Genomic DNA, 5424 nt, shown 5'->3' on the forward strand with positions numbered 1-5424 from the left:
TTTCATCATTTATAAAGGATATTGATGACTAAGAAGAACACGTTCGAACATAAGATATAGCAAGCCCATAAAACTTTTGAAATCATTCTAATTAAAGTAATGTTGTAATTTTTAACTTTGTAAGTATTATAAAAAATCTTTCAATAACAAAGTCATTTTATTCGCATTATTTTGACATGTCTTTTTTATCTATTTATATTTTTAAATTATGCATTTGAATATTTTTTGTTATTAATTACTGTAATGTTTTGATTCTTGCTATAAATTATATAATTAATGCAAATGAAAAAAAAATATTACTCTAATTAGATATTTTTTAATATCTAGATTAAATAGATAGATTATTTTTTTATTCATTCTATTGAACATGTATCAGTCATTTGCACCCTCATATTTTAATGTATAATGTCTTGTGTCAAAATAATGTTAACAAAATTGTGTTATGTGTTTTTACTATTTTTAAAAAAAAAAAAGTATCTATTGATATCTATTATTCAACAATCAATGATTTGTTTCATTTATTCAACTAATTCAATTATTAACAGGAAAAAAACTAGACATGAATAAATAAAAAAAAATAGAAAAATAATTAATAAAGTGCACATGATACAATCTATAATCAGTGCCATTTTCAACATGTTTATGAAAGTAATAAAAGTTATGTTCAGCGAAAGATGAATGTGATCTGTTAACGTTTCTAATTTTTGTGGATAATTCTGCATTTCTGATGTGACGGAAGTTGAAACATATAATTTATATTTTTATGTTAATCTTGTTAAAGTTTCAACATCCAAACCTGATTGTTAACATAACAAAGGAAAAACTGATATTCATAGTAATTAATAATTATATCTTAAAACTAATTTATATTTATAAAAGTGTATTTAATCTGTTAACATGTAATAATAATGTTAATGGCAAATTAAAATAATTAAATTACAATTTCATTCTAAACTTTAAAAGATGAAGAAAAAATGAAATATAACAGATTTATTTTTTAGATTTGAAATATTAAATTGATGAAATTTTTTCTAATTTGCAATTATCATTATTCAATAAAATATATTTTAATACTTTTTAAGTTAAAATTACTATGATAATTAGATTTTACCAAATTATTGAAATTTAATTCAAAAGTTTGATAGTTAATTCCAATTCCAGCTCTTAGATATGCAGGATTATGTAAAAATATATCCGTTAAAAATATTTTGATATTTTTGCAATATTAACACCGTCTTCCGGTACAGTAATATTTGCATATAGCCTGAAGCGCAGTAACAATTTGAAACATTATGAAAAGAAAAAATATTTATTATTAAGCTTATAATGTATAGACGTTGTTCTCTTATAGTGCAAAGAAACAAATTTAAAAATTTGACATAGATAAAAAATATATTCGTGCTATGAAGCATGTATATTGCGGTAATAAATATTTTACTGAAACTGTTGTACGAACGAAAAAGTATTTTCTAAAACACGAATATTTAATTCTTTTTTGAAATATAAAACTGGAAAGCAACAAAAAATAATATAACTTTTAAATATATATACAGAAAGAGGAAGAGAGAAAAGAAGAAAAAAAGTCGCTCGTACAACACATTTTTTGAAGGGTGACCATATTGAAGTGCTTAAAATTGAAACACAATATAAGAAGTTCATTGTAATTATTAAATTTTTATTCCATAATTATAAGAATAAAATGAATACAAATGAATATATTTATAATATATAAAAATATTAAAAATTAAAAAATAGAATTTGTAACAGAATTCTTAACTGTGTTTTAATTATATTGCTATTTGGTAATCATGGAAATTCATTTCTATATAAAAATACAATATATTATATTGTAAACTTATTTAAATGTTAATCATTAAAGAATGTTAGATTAAGATTTATGTAACTTAAGATTTTCTACAATTTTCTATAACTTGATTTTTCTTACTATATTTTTTATCAAAAATTATTTTGAATCGTATAGTAAAATTGTGAAACAATGCCTTTATAAAATAATCATTGATAATAATGGTCACCCTGGTAAAATAAAAAAATAATAGATATAATTGAAACAATATTTGCAAGATAATAACAATAGAGTATATAAAATATTTAAAATTGTTCTGGTTGTGGTTCTGTGTGTGCATTTTTATACAGTGATCGTAATTGTGTATAGATTAAACTCATATCATTGCTAATTTTTTTATAAATTTGAAATTTATACATATTAAAGTTAACTTAATCAAGATGTTAATTAACTTATACAAGAATTTGCAATGTTTTGCAGAGGCGGGCAGAAAATTAAGAAAAATAAAAAATAATTCAAATGATGTTTTTAAATAAATATTTAGCACATAAATATTTAAGATCTGTAAGTGTCTAATGAATGAAAAAAATTTATATTATTTAAAATTTCTTAAATTTATTCATAATTATAATAGACTTATATTAACATTAACATTTTCATTTCTTTTTTGAATTACAATTAATACATTTAATAAATATATTTTTAAAAAAATATTTTATTTTATTTGAAAATATTATTTTTATAAATGTAAAATAAAAATGCAAATATCTAAAATTTTATTAGACAACTTACATAAATGTATATAATATTTCTATATATAACATTATAATATTCATTTAATTTTGAATATTTATTTTAATAGAATATAATATAAAGAAAAATATTTAATAATAATAAATTTTTAATATAATAAATAATAAAAATAAAAAATCAATTAGTGCCCGTTTCTGTAAAATATCCTATAGATGAAATAAAAATATTGCAATATCTGAATTGCATGAAATCAACATTAGTCAAAGGTGCTGCCAGTAAACAAAAAACAAACACATACACATATTTGATTAATTAAAGTATGAGAACAACCAGAAAACTATAATTTTAAGATAATGATTATATAATATTATTATACATATAAAGGATTTCATACAAGAAAATGTTAAGATAGCATTTCGTATATTATTACTCAATTTTTATAAATGAACTTTTTCATTCGCGTGCATATGCGATTTGAGAAATGAAACGTTAATTATAGAAATTCGTGATTTAATATACAAATTTAATATAAAGATCTGAAATCTGGTTTTTTATTATAATATTAATTTTCAATTATTTTATATTTAAACTGATTTAATATTGTTATTAAAATTAACTGTAAATATTTGTCATTAATGTGAAATTTAAATGAAGAAACAAATATTCAACTCTCGTGAACAATCTCGTGATTGATTCAAATGATAAAAATATTATATCATATAGTTAACAATATTTGATATTTGATTATCAATTATAAAAAAAAGTATTTGGTGTTATAGATCTTATATGTCATTTAGAATATCAAGCAGTACCTTGTAGTTAAAGAACAAAGTATTTATTGATTTTTTTATTATGCATTAAAATTGCATTTGTATGCAACGATTAATATAAAATATAAAATTAATAGATTGTTTATTTTTTTCTTTATTTTTTTGCATTTGCAAAACAAATAAAATAAGTTTTGTATGTAATTTTGATGTATGTTCTCAGTTACTAATATTTTCGTAAAAAAATGTTACTTAAGATATTTTCAAGTAATTTTCTTTTGTATATTACATAAAATCCAAGCTTAAAGTTACTAAAAATTGTTTAGACATCATTTAATATTTTGTATATGATATACAATCAATTTTTTAAATTTGAGTTTAAGTAAATTGTATAGTAAGATATTTTATTTATTTAAAAGAGAACAAAAATATTGAATAAATAAATCAAGCTTTGTTATTTTATTTGTAATATTACGTATAATAGATAATAGATAATTTTTTACATTCCACATGAATTTTTATAAAGTACAAAAGTAATATGGGCTTGCATTTTTGATGTTCATGTCCTGCCAAACTGATGTAATTATTCAGAAACCAATAATAGTATCTATAATTAGTATCTGCATGATGCTCGAAAAATTTCATATCTGATCGCATACCGAAAGAAAGATTAAAATGTAATAAAATGCAGTAAGAAGTTTTCGTTGTCATTAACGAGTGTAGACAAATTCTAATGAATGTCAGTACAAATTGAATAATAAAAAAAAAAAGCATCATTTATGTGCAAGTGACAAAAAAAGTTAATATTGATGACACGTATTTTTGGCAATACAATTTTAAATAACATATTTAAATTAATATAGCTGTAATTAGAATGTTAGTAAATAAATTTTGTTTTAATATTTTCTTGATGACTGAAAGTTTATATATACATNTAAAGATAATAACTATCTCATGGCGTAATTTGTAGAACGAATGTTTATTATTGCTTCTTATGCTATTATTAGGTAGTGAACTATAAAGAAAAATATTGTAAATCAATAAAATTGATCATTTAAAAAATAAAGTACATTAATAATTTCTGTACCATGATGTTAGTAAAGTAATTGTTATTTTTACAATTGACAATGAATAATTAAAAATAATTTTCATTGAATTTTTTTATAATTTTTTATAGTTTTTTAATTATATTTATTAAAAAAATTTAATTTGTTTTTATCTTTTATATATTAAAAATAAATTTTTAAAGTTTTCTTTCATTTAATTAACCTTATTTTTAAGTAGATCAATTATCTTTTTTTTCTAAATTATATTTATATTAATAATTATTATTACTCTATAAAATTATTATATCGAAAATAAAATTTATTTGTATCTATATAAATATTTATTTATAAAATATATTTATAAAAATTAATTTAAACTTTGTTCTTGATAAATGTTATAATGCATTATGGAATATTACTTATATTTTTCATTTATAAAATATAAAATTTATAAACACATANTATTAAAATAATTATGAATTTATAAGTTCCATAACAAATATATTTATTCGTTAAATATTAACTAATGGCAAACAATGTTATGAAATATCAACCAATCATATGATGTGTATCTGAATCAGTGCTGTCTCCTATCTCTCACAGACCAAACTATGTTTCTGAAAAAACACTAACCGACAAAAGTCTGATATCTTTGGACGAAAAAGTGCATTTCTTGATTTTGTTACAAAGCAATTAAGAAAAAGGTATGTATATTTCACTTTATAATCAAGTGAACATAGTAAAATAAATATAAATCTTATTATTTATTTATATTACATATAAATGATATCTTTTATATTGAAAAATATTATAATTTAATAATAAATTTCTATATACATCAATGCTGTATGCACGCTAGTCGCCATTTTGTTTATTGTGTCTGCTTTTGGAGGGAAACCGGATCTTATTTTACATTGATTATAATTTACAATAAATTTGATTTTATAATATAATTTACAATATAATTTAATTATATTTTTAATATATATATTTAAACAAATATTTAATATTTTAAAAAGATTTGATATTTTTTTATAAAAAAATAATTATTATT

At 19.3% G+C, this 5424-nt stretch overlaps 1 protein-coding gene across 1 annotated transcript in view; it reads left to right on the forward strand.

The window, feature by feature from the left end:
- Window positions 1-4770: 4770 nt before the first annotated feature.
- The window catches only part of LOC102679997 (histone H3.3), a 1833-nt gene continuing 1179 nt past the window's right edge, over window positions 4771-5424 (forward strand). The window contains exon 1 of the mRNA XM_006616628.2: window positions 4771-5074. The gene's annotated coding sequence lies outside the window, so the exon portion shown is untranslated. The remainder of the gene's footprint in view (window positions 5075-5424) is intronic.

The sequence above is a fragment of the Apis dorsata genome, unplaced genomic scaffold (assembly GCF_000469605.1).
Source record: "Apis dorsata unplaced genomic scaffold, Apis dorsata 1.3 scaffold_269, whole genome shotgun sequence".
In the NCBI taxonomy this organism is placed as follows: domain Eukaryota; kingdom Metazoa; phylum Arthropoda; class Insecta; order Hymenoptera; family Apidae; genus Apis; species Apis dorsata.